Here is a 5363-nt window from a genome sequence, read left to right as displayed (position 1 = left end):
ATATTATGTAAACATTTATTTCGGTTGGTTATACATGCTACTTATAACACAATAAAAAAAGATGCATCGAGTTAACCAAATAAAGAAAAACACTATGATAGTTATGATAAAAAAATAACTAAAACGATGGCAAACGTATAATTTAGAGTTGGGGGCAAAACAATAATTTGTCAGGATGAAATAGCGAGTGCTAGGCAGCTGTCTGGCAGGAATAAAAACTAAATTGAGTAAACCAAGTAAAATAAAATACAACCATAGTTTTGCCAAAAAAAAACTATTGCCAAAAAAAAAAAAACTATGGCAACATTGCAATTTTTAGCTTGGGTAAAATCGTAATTTTAAAATGAAGGTAAAATAATATTTTTAACTGAGCGCAAAACCATTTTTGCCAAAAAAAAACTATTGCCAAAAAAAAAAAAACTATGGCAACATTGCAATTTTTAGCTTGGGTAAAATCGTAATTTTAAAATGAAGGTAAAATAATATTTTTAACTGAGCGCAAAACCATTTTTGTATTTTGAATTGGGGGCAAAATCGTAATATTTTTACTGAGGGCAAAATCGTAATTTTAAGCTGGGAGCAAAACAAAAATTTTATTTTGAACAGGTGGCGAAATTGTAATTTTAAATTGGGAACCAAATTGTAATTTAGCAGGATTGTAGAGGTGGACAAAACTATAATTTTCTTTTTACAAGGCAAAATCGTAAATTTAAGTTGGGGGCAAAGCATAAATTTAATTTCTAACTGGGGGCAAGATCGTAATTTTAAACAGGGAATAAAATCGTAATTTGGCAGGACCTATAAATAACTATTTTATGCAGAGCAAAATCATAATATTTTTACTAAGGGCAAAAGCGTAATTTTTAGCCGGAGGCAAAACAAAAAATTTATTTTGAACTGGTGGCAAAATTGTAATTTTAAACTGGGAACCAAATTATAATTTGGTAGGATTGTAGCGGTAGGCAAAACTATAATTTTTTTACCAAGGCAAAATCGTAAATTTAAGCTGGGGGCAAAGCATAAATTTAATTTCTAACTGGGGGCAAGATCGTAATTTTAAACAGGGGATAAAATCGTAATTTGATAGGACCTATAAATAACAATTTTATGAAAAAAAAAATTAAAAGTTGGCCGCCACTTTTGGCCAACCAATTGAGAGAACTATTCCCGCCGACTTTGGCAACTTATGTTTGTATGTAGTGTAAATACTTTTCTGCGCTATTCTAGTCCATGGTCTATATGTATATATATATAAAATATGTTTCAAGTATTATAATATTTTGACACCCATTTTCTCAGTCTTCGTGCACTCTGTTGAGTGGCCCCTTAGAGCATTCACATCCTAACCATCAAATTATGTGAGGAGGGGTTTTTATATTATAAAGGGTATAAAAAGTGGTTGTGAGTAGAGGAGAGAGAAAATGTTACTGTTCATCTGTATATTTGAGGGGACACTGTTCACCTGTTATAATTTTTTAATATATTTTGAAAGTGGTTGTGAGTGGAAGTTAGAGAAAAATGTAATGATAATATTATTTAATTGAAAGGAGAGAGAAAAAGTATTTGTTTTTAGTGGAAATATATTGATATAGGAGTTGTTTTTTAGTGGAATGTATGTATAATTTGATGGATTGGATGTGAATGCTCTTAGACATGTTTTAAGTCTCATTTATGTTTCAAAGCAGATATAGAAGCAAGAATGTTAATACTAGTAACTGTATATTAAAATAGCTTTTGTATTTTAAACAAACTAGTTCTATACACAGTGCCGCGTTGTGGCGCGCCCAACCAAAACGTCCTTGGTTGTAATTAGACGCACGTTTTATATTACTACTAATAACACGATTACGCTAAACCAAATCATTCCTAATGTATTTAATTAGTTTTGTTATAAATATGAAAGATGGAATTAACAGAGAGATAAATTATTTTGAGATTACACAATAAGATAAAAGTTGCAGTTAAAAATAGGTTGGTTGTTTTGACATTTTAAGGTAACCATTTATTAAAACTATAAGAAAGGTAAAGTATGCCCACAAAGTTGTCAAAATCATAAACTTCAAAAAATAGAAATATCTATATTTTTTTGAATACCGAGTATAGCAACAACATGATAAAATGAATTCATTGCAGGCCATTGCAGGCCATTGCAGAAGCTGATCAATGCAAACACTAATATATTTGGCATCATGTAATAAATAAAGACACAAAAACCATATAAGAGCATGTAAATCAATCAAGATTTTGGACATTTCTTACTTTTGTGCTGTCTTGCTGTCGTAGTAGCAAGTTTTGAAACCACGGTCACAATAAAATAAGAAGGGTTTTATGCCTATACAAACAGAATATGAATACCTTACTTAGAACACATCAGTTAAAAGGATTCTTTTTGCCATTACTTTATTAGCATCACCAACCAGCAGAACTTTTCTTGCTGCTACCCTATCCGCTATTATTTGCATCCTTGTCCTTCTGCTCCTAACCATTGTCTCCCCACCCACTATTAGCAGCATCTTTGTCCTCACCACCTGAACCAGAAGTTCCGTTATTCTTCTGTTCCCAACCGGCGCCACCGTCATTTCCTATCGCTTTAGTACTCTTTTAGGGCCACCCCATCCGTCATTTGCAACCACTTAGGTATCACCTGAGCCAAAACCATTGTTACTTTTCTTGCCCAAACTTCCACCACCTCCGCTACTTGCACCGCCACCAGACCATCCACTTCCTCCTGCACTCTGCTTCAGTACTCTTCTTGCTGCCATACCTAGTTGATATGAGGAACATAAAGACATGATCCAACCACCACAAGAAATACAACAAATGGAAAACAGAAGGTATCGAGCCGTTAGACCCATCCTAAAACTCCACCTGCATTGAAATGCAACCCAACCACCCAACTATTTGACCTACTCTATAGACTTTTTTATCCTTAACCACCCACCCCAACCTCCCCCGACCCAAAAAACTAACGGTTCAATCCATTCATGAAGCCACCCAACCAGTCCCACCCGGCCCCAAAGCCCTTTCTTCACAAAACTCAATAAACAAAAAGTCCATATTGAACTACTAATCTAAATTCAAAAAATATATATATCAACAACATAAAACACATCAAAATTTTTTACCACTAGGATCATTCGGAAAGTCACATCAAAGTTTTTTTTACCATTAGGATCATTCTGAAAGTTAACTTGATTCCTATCATTAAATCCCGATTCATTTGATTGATAACACAATGCATCTGAAAAAATAAATTCCATTAAATCCTAACCTTCAAAAGTCAAAACACAACATCATAGAAACAATAAAACAACATTCAAATCAACGACAAAGCGGTCAACTAACGTGCATCAACAGGATCACAAACACTATCATCAAAATCAGCACTGTAATCGGAACTATTAGTGGAAATATTGAGCCATTTGTGGACAACCCTATCACAACACCCCAACGACTGCCAACCATAGTCATTGAAGTTACATGAAACCCTAGTTTCCATTTTTTTTACTGATCCACTTATACGGAAATGATTCAGTTACTTTAATGAGGTTGTTCACGGAACTGGAACTTGTTTTGTGTTTTTTTAATGACTTGTAATAGATGGCTCAGAAGGTATTGAGGTTGTCGTGGTTGCATAACAGGTTGCTAGTAGCAAATAATGCACTCGCCATCCTTGTTATGCAATATATAACCTTCTTTTATACCAAAGTCATCATAGCCAGCAAACAAACCCGAGACGCAATAACTGAATATAACTTTCAGTTCCATTTACCCTTAATTCCAATAGGCCGGGTGAAATTCAACTGGGTTGTTAATGGCTACAATCGCATAAATCAAAGATCACGTTCGGGAACAAAGACCCGTTAGGGTTTCATAACAGCAACACTATCATAACTCCAATTCAGAATCTTGAACTTTGAGTTCATAACATGAAAAGATTCCACTTTTACAATTTCTTGGTCACGAACAAACCCAATAATCAAGACTACTGGATATCAACAAACAGACTCCACCAACCAAAAATTCATAGGAGACTTAGGGTTTTACACCAAAAACTCTTTAGGCTTTATAGATCAAAAGAGTTCTCATATGAGAGAAGTCATGCAATGTACCAAAAGCTCTAAAAGTATAAAACATAAAAAATGGAGATATACAAAGATTACCATGGAAAAATCTGAAGCTCACCCCTGCCAAAAACGGGCTCTAATCGCCGCCGCAACAATGGGCCTCCTTGAAATAACCATCGCCGCTAGAAAATGGCCTCAAATGGCCGCCGACAACGGCGGGCCTCCACTGAATAGTCGCTTGGCCAAGAAAATCAATGACATGTAGAGAAAGACCAAGCTCGAATAGTCGCAGATTGGACAAGACGGTCTCCAGCAGCGGCGGATCCTCCGTTACCACAATCCACCGTTGTTAGTCCATTCCTCTCTCTACCATCGCCTTATATGTGGGTTGAATGGGTGAAGGCACCGCCCCGTTAACAAATGAAGATGATACACGACTCCTTTCACTATTCATTCCGTTTCCTTATTAATAGATAGAGATGTACCAATTAAAAAAAACCTTTATGTTCTATTTACTCTAAAAAAACTAATCAGCTAACTAAATCATACCATTATCGGTATATGCTATACTAAAAAAAAGGATGATTTAACAGTGTACCCTTGTTAAAATACATCTGGCCAATAGGTGGATGCCAAATGAGTTTGATTCGGTTGGTAGCAAGTTTGGCATTGTGGTTCATCCTTCACAATTACAGGAGGATGAGGGTGCTCTCTGAGTTGAGCGTATTAAGGTTTTGACTGGCAAAGGGAAGAAAATAGAAATCTCTTAGCTGGTGTTGGCCGGCTGGTTTGAGGGTCAAAGAGAAGATGGTATGGGGGACGACGATGGGGAAGTGTCGGAGGTGGCTAGGGTTCTGGTGGGTAATGCGAATAGTCGTGAGGGAGGCAGATCATCTTGCTTGCATGGGGAAGCCTAGAAGGCGGCACATGAAACACTTGGGGCTTTTCTGCATAGGAGTTGAAGTTGAGTGATCCCTGCGTGTTCTCTATTTCGTCACCCCAGAAAGATAGTGAAATTAATGCGCTAGTAGGTCCCTCCTTTAAGGAAGCATGGGCTAACAATTTCCAGCAGGCCTAGAAAGCGGTCCAGGAGTGAAGACCCATTTCAATGGGATGATATCTTCGACTTAGGGGGCCCAGGTAAGGTGTTGGGCTTTAGCGAAGGGTTTAATGGGGGAGTGGGTGTTAAGCCTACAGAGCCCAGTGAAATGGATTTAAACAATTCACCTGAGGCTTCTAGTAATATGTCGTGGGCTTCTAGAGATATCGACGACACTTGTGTGGAAAAGGGAGAGG

At 36.7% G+C, this 5363-nt stretch overlaps 1 long non-coding RNA gene across 1 annotated transcript; it reads right to left on the bottom strand.

Annotated features, from left to right (window-relative positions):
• Positions 1 to 2205: 2205 nt before the first annotated feature.
• On the bottom strand, positions 2206 to 4497 carry LOC118489013. Its single transcript, XR_004885784.1, has 2 exons — positions 4164 to 4497; positions 2206 to 2764 (listed from the first exon to the last, which is right to left on the bottom strand). It is a non-coding gene; the product is annotated as an uncharacterized LOC118489013 (long non-coding RNA).
• Positions 4498 to 5363: the final 866 nt, after the last annotated feature.

The sequence above is a fragment of the Helianthus annuus genome, chromosome 17, assembly GCF_002127325.2.
Source record: "Helianthus annuus cultivar XRQ/B chromosome 17, HanXRQr2.0-SUNRISE, whole genome shotgun sequence".
Taxonomy (NCBI): domain Eukaryota; kingdom Viridiplantae; phylum Streptophyta; class Magnoliopsida; order Asterales; family Asteraceae; genus Helianthus; species Helianthus annuus.
This window is presented reverse-complemented; position numbering and strand designations above follow the sequence as displayed.